This window comes from Pseudophryne corroboree, chromosome 11, assembly GCF_028390025.1.
Source record: "Pseudophryne corroboree isolate aPseCor3 chromosome 11, aPseCor3.hap2, whole genome shotgun sequence".
NCBI classification, from domain to species: domain Eukaryota; kingdom Metazoa; phylum Chordata; class Amphibia; order Anura; family Myobatrachidae; genus Pseudophryne; species Pseudophryne corroboree.
The window spans coordinates 191,327,879-191,340,490 of record NC_086454.1 but is presented as its reverse complement, the minus strand read 5'-3'; positions in this window follow the sequence as shown (position 1 = coordinate 191,340,490).

Here is a 12,612-nt window from a genome sequence, read left to right as displayed (position 1 = left end):
GGTGTTGTACACAAGTGGCGCAAATATTTTTCCCCCCTATCGTTGATATATATATATATATATATAGCAGTACGGTAGGCCACGGCTGTACCTACCTCTGTGTCATCAGTGCACTCGTCGTCCATAAGTAATATAATACTATACTATCCATCCATCTACATTGTATACCTGTGGTGGTTTTTTTTTTCTTCATACTAGTTTAGCAGTCTGCTGACAGTGTCCACCAGGTCCGTTATTATTACTATACAGTATATTATATATATATATATATATATATAGCAGTACGGTAGGCCACGGCTGTACCTACCTCTGTGTCGTCAGTGCACTCGTCGTCCATAAGTAATATAATACTATACTATAGTATCCATCCATCTACATTGTATACCTGTGGTGGCTTTTTTTTTTCTTCATACTAGTTTAGCAGTCTGCTGACAGTGTCCACCAGGTCCGTTATTATTATTATACAGTATATTTTATATATATATATATATATATATATATATATAGCAGTACGGTAGGCCACGGCTGTACCTACCTCTGTGTCGTCAGTGCACTCGTCGTCCATAAGTAATATAATACTATACTATAGTATCCATCCATCTACATTGTATACCTGTGGTGGCTTTTTTTTTTCTTCATACTAGTTTAGCAGTCTGCTGACAGTGTCCACCAGGTCCGTTATTATTATTATACAGTATATTATATATATATATATATATATAGCAGTACGGTAGGCCACGGCTGTACCTACCTCTGTGTCGTCAGTGCACTCGTCGTCCATAAGTAATATAATACTATACTATCCATCCATCTACATTGTATACCTGTGGTGGGTTTTTTTTCTTCATACTAGTTTAGCAGTCTGCTGACAGTGTCCACCAGGTCCGTTATTATTATTATTATACAGTATATTATATATATATATATATATATATATATATATATATATAGCAGTACGGTAGGCCACGGCTGTACCTACCTCTGTGTAGTCAGTGCACTCGTCGTCCATAAGTAATATAATACTATACTATCCATCCATCTACATTGTATACCTGTGGTGTTTTTTTTTTCTTCATACTAGTTTAGCAGTCTGCTGACAGTGTCCACCAGGTCCGTTATTATTATTATACAGTATATTATATATATATATATATATAGCAGTATGGTAGGCCACGGCTGTACCTACCTCTGTGTCGTCAGTGCACTCGTCGTCCATAAGTAATATAATACTATACTATAGTATCCAATCCATCCATCTACATTGTATACCTATGGTGGCTTTTTTTTTCTTCATACTAGTTTAGCAGCTTGCTGACAGTGTCCACCAGGTCCGTTATTATTATTATACAGTATATTATATATATATATATATATATCAGTACGGTAGGCCACGGCTGTACCTACCTCTGTGTCGTCAGTGCACTCGTCGTCCATAAGTAATATAATACTATACTATCCATCCATCTACATTGTATACCTGTGGTGGCTTTTTTTTTCTTCATACTAGTTTAGCAGTCTGCTGACAGTGTCCACCAGGTCCGTTATTATTATTATACAGTATATTATATATATATATATATATATATATATATATATATAGCAGTACGGTAGGCCACGGCTGTACCTACCTCTGTGTCGTCAGTGCACTCGTCGTCCATAAGTAATATAATACTATACTATCCATCCATCTACATTGTATACCTGTGGTGGGTTTTTTTTTCTTCATACTAGTTTAGCAGTCTGCTGACAGTGTCCACCAGGTCCGTTATTATTATTATACAGTATATTATATATATATATATATATATATATAGCAGTACGGTAGGCCACGGCTGTACCTACCTCTGTGTCGTCAGTGCACTCGTCGTCCATAAGTAATATAATACTATACTATAGTATCCATCCATCTACATTGTATACCTGTGGTGGCTTTTTTTTTTCTTCATACTAGTTTAGCAGTCTGCTGACAGTGTCCACCAGGTCCGTTATTATTATTATACAGTATATTATATATATATATATATATATATATATATAGCAGTACGGTAGGCCACGGCTGTACCTACCTCTGTGTCGTCAGTGCACTCGTCGTCCATAAGTAATATAATACTATACTATCCATCCATCTACATTGTATACCTGTGGTGGTTTTTTTTCTTCATACTAGTTTAGCAGTCTGCTGACAGTGTCCACCAGGTCCGTTATTATTATTATTATACAGTATATTATATATATATATATATATATATAGCAGTACGGTAGGCCACGGCTGTACCTACCTCTGTGTAGTCAGTGCACTCGTCGTCCATAAGTAATATAATACTATACTATCCATCCATCTACATTGTATACCTGTGGTGGTTTTTTTTTTCTTCATACTAGTTTAGCAGTCTGCTGACAGTGTCCACCAGGTCCGTTATTATTATTATACAGTATATTATATATATATATATATATATAGCAGTATGGTAGGCCACGGCTGTACCTACCTCTGTGTCGTCAGTGCACTCGTCGTCCATAAGTAATATAATACTATACTATCCATCCATCTACATTGTATACCTGTGGTGGCTTTTAGTTGTGCGCATTAAAATATGGAGAACAAAAATGTGGAGGTTAAAAAAATAGGGAAAGATCAAGATCCACTTCCACCTCGTGCTGAAGCTGCTGCCACTAGTCATGGCCGAGACGATGAAATGCCATCAACGTCGTCTGCCAAGGCCGATGCCCAATGTCATAGTACAGAGCATGTAAAATCCAAAACACAAAAGATCAGTAAAATGACCCAAAAATCAAAATTAAAAGCGTCTGAGGAGAAGCGTAAACTAGCCAATATTGTTAGGGTCTCCTGCCCTGTGCTGCCACGTCGTCATGGCAACCGGGAGACAAGTGCTAGTGGATTAACCTGAGCGCAGCTGATACTCCGGTTCGGGTCTTTTGCTGTGCAGTGGTTATAGGCTCTGTGCACAGCAGGGGATCCGGTGCTGGTTTTTGTGCTCACAGTCTGTGAGGTCTGAGTGGGGCGTGGACAGCACCTGCTTTATAAGGCCTCTTTTCAGAGTAAGCAAATGCTGCTGAATCTTTGTTGGTTAGTCAGTTCATGAAAGTTAGCCAGTACTGTGTAGCTTTGTATTTGTTTGTTGCTTACTGCAAATAGGCCTGGGGATTTGGTATTACACTCTGCCAATCCAGACCTAGCAGTAAGACTGGAGTCAGTCGTTTAGCTTGCTGGGGTTCTGTTACTACTCTGTGAACTTAGCAAGTTTGCGGCTGTATTCTAAGACTTGCCTGCCTAAATCCTGTCTCACTGTGCTAGGTGTCAGGGGTCAGTTTAGTGGCAGTAAGCTAAAACCTGTGCACTGCAAGTGAGAATTAGGATTGTGGAGATTCTCCTTGTGTCTATCATTCCATCTCTGACCAAGGAGTTTACTGCCACACCCGTTGGTAACCCTTTAGGGTTTTGCTGTTGCCCTTAGCAACAGCATTTCGGGTTCTCTACGTATTAAAACACAACATCTTGCTTTTCCATCTGTGCAGTTCTAATACAAGGGAGATACCCAGTTCCTTAGCCTCTGGGCTTCTCTGTTCACTTTGTGTGTATTTTGTTACCTTATCACCTTCTGTGTACGTTATGTCATATTCCCCAGTTTGTCTGTGAGTCCATTTGTTTCGCATAACAGTTCAAACACCAGTACTTTCCTGCAGGCACTGGTGTGCATAACATATTCAGCAGCCCAATACTCCTGTTGAAATTTTGTGGGAATATGGAGCATACCCCTCAAAATACGTTGCAACAGGTGGTCGATCAGGTGCAGGTCCTGACCCGACAATTTAATGATTTGTCCATTAAAATGCACACCTCCCAGGCTGCTGGCGGAGCTCCCGCAGCAGCAGCACCTGCAGGGGTTAAGGAGCCGAAAGTAAATCTCCCGGATCGTTTTTCTGGAGATCGCTCGCAGTTCTTTTGTTTCAAGGAGAGCTGCAAGCTATACTTCCGGCTTAGGCCTCAGTCTTCTGGGTCGGAGATTCAGCGGGTGGGCATAGTGATTTCCTTGCTACAAGGAGACCCACAGGTCTGGGCATATGGGTTGCAGCCTGACTGTCCGTCGCTTAAAAGTGTTGATGCTTTTTTTTACGGCACTGGGCATGTTGTATGATGACCCTGACAAGACGGCCTCAGCCGAGGCTCAGATTTCGATCCTTAAGCAAGGGCGAAGGCCAGTTGAGGTTTACTGTACGGAGTTTCGGAGGTTGGCCCATGATACCCAGTGGAATGACCCAGCCCTGAGACACCAGTACCGAAGAGGTCTTTCTAACCAGATAAAGGACCAACTGGTACAATATCCCTTGCCTGATAGCTTGGATCAGCTCATGCAGTTATCCATCCGGGTGGATAGACGGCTGAGAGAGCTTAGGCTTGAAAGGGAGACTGAGATTTCCTTCCTTCCCAAGGGAACCTCGGACTCTGAGGAATTTTCTGAGGAGCCTATGCAGATTGGGGCTACCCGCCTCTCCTCGCGTGAGAAGACGCGGAGGAGACAGCAGGGGTTGTGTTTGTACTGTGGGAATAAAGGTCATGTGGTAGTATCATGCCCAGAAAAGCCAGAAAACTTCAGGGCCTGAGGGTGATGGGAAATATCCTGTCAGGCCAGAAGTCAGAATTTCCCAAGAAGACTTTTATCATTCCGGTGACCTTGAAGATCCTCGGTCAAACTGTCAAGACTGAGGCCTTTGTGGACAGTGGGGCCGACGGGGTTTTTATGGACCGCCAATTCGCCCTGAAACACTCTGTTCCCTTAGTACCCTTGGCATCGGAAATTGAGATTTGTGGGTTAAACGGGGAACCATTATCCCAAGGTAAAATTACCTCTTGCACTAGCCAGATTTCTTTGTTTATTGGAGCCACACACTCTGAAAAATTGTCCTTTTATGTGACTGTCTGTGCTTTTGCCCCATTGGTGTTGGGGTTACCCTGGTTAAGGGCCCACAATCCTCAATTTGACTGGGTCTCTGGGGAGATTCTTAGTTGGGGTACTGATTGTTTCAGGAGTTGCTTGAGCCTTCCAGTCAGTCTTGCAGCTAAATTTGCCAGGATTGCCAGGGTGTTATGCAGATTTTGCGGACGTGTTCTCCAAAAAAGTTGCAGAGGTACTACCTCCCCATCGCCCCTATGACTGTGCCATTGATTTGTTGCCAAATGCTAAGCTTCCCAAGAGCAGGTTGTACTCCCTGTCACGTCCTGAGACTCAGGCTATGGCAGAGTACATTCAGGAGAACTTGGCTAAGGGATTTATCAGACCTTCACAGTCTCCAGTTGGGTCGGGGTTCTTCTTCGTGGGTAAAAAGGACGGTTCGTTGCGACCCTGCATCGACTTCAGGGAATTGAACCGTATCACAATTAAAAACTCATACCCACTGCCTCTCATTTCGGTCTTGTTTGACCAGCTTCGTACTGTCACCATTTTTTCTAAGATTGACCTACGCGGTGCGTACAATCTAATCCGAATAAGAGAGGGGGATGAATGGAAGACTGCCTTTAATACCCACTCAGGGCATTATGAATATTTGGTGATGCCTTTTGGGCTCTGTAATGCCCCGGCAGTCTTCCAGGATTTCATGAATGATGTGCTCAGGGAATATTTGGATAGATTCTTAGTTGTATACTTAGATGACATCCTAATCTTCTCCCATTCCCTGGAGGAACATCGGAAGCATGTACGCTTAGTCCTCCAGAAACTCAGAGACCACCGGCTTGGGGCGAAGCTGGAGAAGTGCGAATTTGAAGTTCAGCAAATCGCATTTCTAGGATATATTATCTCCCCAGAAGGTCTCCAAATGGAGGGTTCCAAGGTACAGGCAGTCCTGGATTGGGTGCAGCCCACTAGTTTGAAGGCGCTTCACCGTTTCCTGGGCTTTGCGAATTTTTATAGACGATTTATCGCTGGATTTTCGTCTATAGTGGCGCCCTTGGTGGCACTCACTAAGAAAGGGGCGGATGTTGCTCACTGGTCTTGTGAGGCTAAAGCGGCTTTTGCCCGTCTCAAAAGGGCATTTGTTTCGGCCAAGGTGCTGCGACACCCAGATCCAGAGCGTCCTTTTGTGGTGGAGGTGGATGCCTCTGAGATGGGTATTGGGGCAGTGCTTTCTCAGATGGGAGTGTCTGATAATCGCCTTCATCCCTGTGCTTACTTTTCCCGTAAATTTTCGCCTGCCGAGATGAATTATGACGTGGGTAACCGGGAATTGTTGGCTATTAAGGATGCACTCGAGGAGTGGAGACACTGGCTTGAGGGGGCTAAGTTTGTGGTCTCAATTCTCACTGACCATAAGAATCTGGCATATTTAGAGTCAGCGAAGCGTCTCAATGCCAGGCAGGCACGATGGGCTTTGTTTTTTGCTCGCTTTAATTTTTTGATAACATATCGCCCTGGGTCAAAAAACATCAAGGCTGATGCGCTCTCGCGGAGTTTTGCTCCAATCCAGGAGACCACCGAGGAGCCGTTGCCCATTGTTTCCCCATCATGTATTAAAGTGGGCATTACCCAGGACCTCTTATCATTAGTCCTTAGAGCACAGGAGCAGGCTCCTCCAGACCTTCCGGTAGGTCTTTTGTTTGTGCCTCCTAGGTTAAGACAGCGAGTGTTTCTGGAATTCCATGCCAAGAAGTCGGCAGGTCACCCGGGTATTGCCAGAACTCGGGAGTTGCTATCTAGGGCGGTGTGGTGGCCCTCGGTGGCTAAGGATGTGGATCAGTGGGTTCGGGCATGTGACATCTGTGCCCGAAATAAGACTCCTAGAGGGGTTCCTGTTGGCCCATTACATCCACTCTCTATCCCATCTAAGCCATGGACCCACATTTCAATGGATTTTGTGGTGGACTTGCCCAAATCCTCGGGGATGACAGCCATCTGGGTTGTCGTTGACAGGTTTTCGAAGATGGCGCACTTCGTTCCACTGGTTGGGCTGCCATCGGCCAGACGCCTGTCTGAATTATTTATGCTGCATGTTGTGCGTCTCCACGGGTTGCCACTTGATGTGGTCTCTGACCGCGGATCCCAGTTTGTGGCCAAATTCTGGAGGGCATTTTGTTCCGATCTCCAGATTTCTGTCAGCTTGTCGTCAGGCTACCATCCGCAGTCTAATGGGCAGACTGAAAGGGTGAACCAGTCCTTGGAGCAGTTCCTCAGGTGTTATGTCTCCAAGTGTCAGACTGACTGGGTTGCTCATCTGTCCATGGCGGAGTTTGCCTATAACAACGCGGCTCACTCTGCTACAGGGATCTCTCCCTTCCTTTGTGTGTATGGGCATCATCCTAAGGCCAATTCTTTTGACCCCCTGGACTCCACGCCTGGTGGTTCCTCTGTGGTTTCGGTCCTTAGAGGTATTTGGCGGAAAGTGAAGAAAGCCCTTGTGTCTGTGTCATTAGTGACCAAAAGGGTTTTTGATAAGCGGAAAAGACCCTGCAGCTTCAAATTAGGAGACTTCGTCTGGTTGTCTACCAAGAATTTGAAGTTGAGACAGCCATCTCATAAGTTAGGCCCCCGGTTCATCGGCCCTTATAAGATCACCAGGGTTATCAATCCGGTGGCATTTCAGTTAGATCTGCCCCGTTCTTTGGGTATCAATAAAACATTTCATTGTTCCCTTTTAAAACGGGCGATTAGTAATCCTTCTTCCAGTGGAAGACCTTCCCCTCTTCTGATACGTGGCCAGAGGGAGTTTGTTGTTGAAAGGATTCTTGACTCCAAGGTGGTTCGGGGTCGGCTGTCATTTTTGGTGCACTGGAAGGGGTATGGCCCGGAGGAGCGGTCGTGGGTGCGCAGTTGTGATCTTCATGCCCCCAGACTGAAACGCTCTTTCTTCTCGCAGTTCCCCGATAAACCCGGTGGTAGGGGTTCTTTGACCCCTCGTCAGAGGGGGGGTACTGTTAGGGTCTCCTGCCCTGTGCTGCCACGTCGTCATGGCAACCGGGAGACAAGTGCTAGTGGATTAACCTGAGCGCAGCTGATACTCCGGTTCGGGTCTTTTGCTGTGCAGTGGTTATAGGCTCTGTGCACAGCAGGGGATCCGGTGCTGGTTTTTGTGCTCACAGTCTGTGAGGTCTGAGTGGGGCGTGGACAGCACCTGCTTTATAAGGCCTCTTTTCAGAGTAAGCAGATGCTGCTGAATCTTTGTTGGTTAGTCAGTTCATGAAAGTTAGCCAGTACTGTGTAGCTTTGTATTTGTTTGTTGCTTACTGCAAATAGGCCTGGGGATTTGGTATTACACTCTGCCAATCCAGACCTAGCAGTAAGACTGGAGTCAGTCGTTTAGCTTGCTGGGGTTCTGTTACTACTCTGTGAACTTAGCAAGTTTGCGGCTGTATTCTAAGACTTGCCTGCCTAAATCCTGTCTCACTGTGCTAGGTGTCAGGGGTCAGTTTAGTGGCAGTAAGCTAAAACCTGTGCACTGCAAGTGAGAATTAGGATTGTGGAGATTCTCCTTGTGTCTATCATTCCATCTCTGACCAAGGAGTTTACTGCCACACCCGTTGGTAACCCTTTAGGGTTTTGCTGTTGCCCTTAGCAACAGCATTTCGGGTTCTCTACGTATTAAAACACAACATCTTGCTTTTCCATCTGTGCAGTTCTAATACAAGGGAGATACCCAGTTCCTTAGCCTCTGGGCTTCTCTGTTCACTTTGTGTGTATTTTGTTACCCTATCACCTTCTGTGTACGTTATGTCATATTCCCCAGTTTGTCTGTGAGTCCATTTGTTTCGCATAACAGTTCAAACACCAGTACTTTCCTGCAGGCACTGGTGTGCATAACAAATATGCCATTTACGACACGGAGTGGCAAGGAACGGCTGAGGCCCTGGCCTATGTTCATGGCTAGTGGTTCAGCTTCACATGAGGATGGAAGCACTCATCCTCTCGCTTGAAAAATGAAAAGACTTAATTCAATATATATAATATATAAGATTCAATTCCTCTGTGGAGACATTCACCAGCAGCAATTGCCTCCAGAAAGTACACGGGGACCTGAGATGGTGGATTCCAGTGGGGACGAATTAATAATCTGTGAGGAGGGGGATGTACACAGTGAAAGGGGTGATGAATCGGACGATGATGATGAGGTGGACATCTTGCCTCTGTAGAGCCAGTTTGTGCAAGGAGAGATTGATTGCTTCTTTTTTGGTGGGGGCCCAAACCAACCAGTCATTTCAGTCACAGTCGTGTGGCAGACCCTGTCGCTGAAATGATGGGTTCGTTAAAGTGTGCATGTCCTGTTTATACAACATAAGGGTGGGTGGGAGGGCCCAAGGACAATTCCATCTTGCACCTCTTTTTTCTTTCATTTTTCTTTGCGTCATGTGCTGTTTGGGGAGTATTTTTTTGAAGGGCCATCCTGCGTGACACTGCAGTGCCACTCCTAGATGGGCCAGGTGTTTGTGTCGGCCACTAGGGTCGCTTAGCTTAGTCACACAGCTACCTCATTGCGCCTCTTTTTTTCTTTGCCTCATGTGCTGTTTGGGGAGTATTTTTTTGAAGGGCCATCCTGCGTGACACTGCAGTGCCACTCCTAGATGGGCCAGGTGTTTGTGTCGGCCACTAGGATCGCTTAGCTTAGTCACACAGCTACCTCATTGCGCCTCTTTTTTTCTTTGCGTCATGTGCTGTTTGGGGAGTATTTTTTTGAAGGGCCATCCTGCCTGACACTGCAGTGCCACTCCTAGATGGGCCAGGTGTTTGTGTCGGCCACTAGGGTTGCTTAGCTTAGTCACACAGCTAGTCAGCTACCTCATTGCGCCTCTTTTTTTCTTTGCGTCATGTGCTGTTTGGGGAGTATTTTTTTGAATGGCCATCCTGCGTGACACTGCAGTGCCACTCCTAGATGGGCCAGGTGTTTGTGTCGGCCACTAGGGTCACTTAGCTTAGTCACACAGCTACCTCATTGCGCCTCTTTTTTTCTTTGCGTCATGTGCTGTTAGGGGAGTATTTTTTTGAAGGGCCATCCTGCCTGACACTGCAGTGCCACTCCTAGATGGGCCAGGTGTTTGTGTCGGCCACTAGGGTCGCTTAGCTTAGTCACACATCTACCTCATTGCGCCTCTTTTTTTCTTTGCGTCATGTGCTGTTTGGGGAGTATTTTTTTGAATGGCCATCCTGCGTGACACTGCAGTGCCACTCCTAGATGGCCAGGTGTTTGTGTCGGCCACTAGGGTCGCTTAGCTTAGTCACACAGCTACCTCATTGCGCCTCTTTTTTTCTTTGCGTCATGTGCTGTTTGGGGAGTATTTTTTTGAAGGGCCATCCTGTCTGACACTGCAGTGCCACTCCTAGATGGGCCAGGTGTTTGTGCCTCCCACTTGGGTCACTTAGCTTAGTCATCCAGGGACCTCGGTGCAAATTTTAGGACTAAAAATAATATTGTGAGGTGTGATGTGTTTAGAATAGACTGGAAATGAGTGTAAATTATGGTTATTGTGGTTAATAATACTATAGGATCAAAATTACCCTCAAATTCTATGATTTAAGCGGTTTTTGAGGGTTTTTTGGAAAAAAACAGCCAAATCGAAAACACACACGAATCCAAGAAAAAAATTTCAAGGTGGTTTTGCTAAAATGCGTCCGAATCCAAAACAAGGCCGCGGAACCGAATCCAAAACCAAAACACAAAACCTGAAAAATTTCCGGTGCACATCTCTAATATATATATATACGTGTGTGTGTGTGTGTGTGTGTGTGTGTGTGTGTGTGTGTGTGTGTGTGTGTTTGTTCCAGCATAACTCTGGAACGCCTGGAGCAATTTACAGCAAACTTCGTACACAGATGACTTACAATCTGGAAAGAAATACTGTGGGGATAAGACACCCCTAGCACCCCTAGGGGTGGGGATGGGAAGGGAGTGACATGTAAAAATCCATCATTTCGGCATAACTCTGGAACGGTTGGAGCAATATACACAGAGGCACACATGGGTAGGGGCACAGGCACCCACGTGTAAGGGCAGAGGCACCCGCGGGTAGGCGCAAAGGCACACATGGGCAGGGCAGAGACACCCACAGGTAAGGATAAAGGAACACATAGGTAGGGGTAGAGGCACCCACAGGTAAGGATAGAGGCACACACGGGTAGGGACAGAGGCACACATGAGTAGGGGCAGAGGCACACACGAGTAGGTGTGTGTGTGTGTTCCAGCATAACTCTGGAATGCCAAACTTGGTACATAGATGTCTTACAATATGGAAACAAATATTTTGGGGGTAAGAGGGTGACATGTAAAAATCCATAGTTTTTTGGCATAACCCTGGAATGCCTGGAGCTATTTATATTACACCAAGCTTGGTACACATATGATTTACAATCTAGAAAAAAAATACTGTGGGGGTAAGACACCCTTAGCACCCCTAAGGGTGGGAGGAGGGGGTGACATGTAAAAATCCAGTTTTCAGCATAACTCTTGAATGGCTGGAGCAAAGTACACAGAGGCACACATGGGTAAGGGCAGAGGCACCCACGTGTAAGGGCAGAGGCACCCATGGGCAGGGGCAGAGGCACACATGAGTAGGGGCACAGGCACCCACATGTAAGAGCAGAGGCACCCATGGGTAGGGGCAGAGGCACACATAGGTAGGGGCTGAGGCACCCACAGGAAAGGATAAAGGCACACATGGGTAGGGACAAAGGCACCCATGGGTAGGGGCAGAGGCACACAGAGGTAGGGGCAATGGGTAGGGGCAGAGGTACTGACAGGTAAGGATAGAGGCACCCATGAGTAGGCGCAGAGGCAGGGGCAGAGGCACCCATGGGTAGGGGCAGAGGCACACATGGGTAGGGGTAGATGCACCCACAGGAAATGATAGAGGCACACATGGATAGGGGTAGAGGCAAATACAGGTAGGGGCATAGGCATATGGGTAGGAGCAGAGGCACCTATGGGTAAGGCCAGATGCACACATGGGTAGGGGCACACATGGGTGGGACAGAGGTATACTTTATTTTCAAAGCTAAGCAAGGAGACCTAGAGCCCTTTGACATAGTCAGCCTGCAAACCTAACATATTTAACATACAGTGAGCGGAGCTTGGCCTGTTATCCCAGCATTTAAAGCACTGAGTAGGGCAGCATCAGAGGTGGGACGGCGCAGAGAAGGAGGCGGATTATTCTCCTCAGCACCAGCATTTTGACAGCATCAATCCGGGGAAGCCCAGAGGTGCGGCCTGACAAAGATTGGCATTATTCTTTACATTTCGTAGGAAAGCACGGGTATTCAGCTAGTACAGTATAAAAAGCATAAGTACTATGGATGGTCAGTGGATATATATTGTATATTATATAAGGGTAATGCTGCTCCTCACCACTCTGGGGGGAATTCAACTGTTTTGCGCACTATATATATATATATATATATATGTTAGAAAAAGGTGATAAGATCATTTTAAGCAACCAATGGTGTCATATAAAATAGGAGACTATACGTATAAAATATAAAAGTTGCACAATGATTTATTTACAGAAAGTAGCACTAAAACAAAATACCACTGGGTAAAAATGACTGTAAGAGTTCACATATGTATAAAAAAAAAAACAGAAATGTAAAAAATACAAAAGGTGAAAAAATATACATA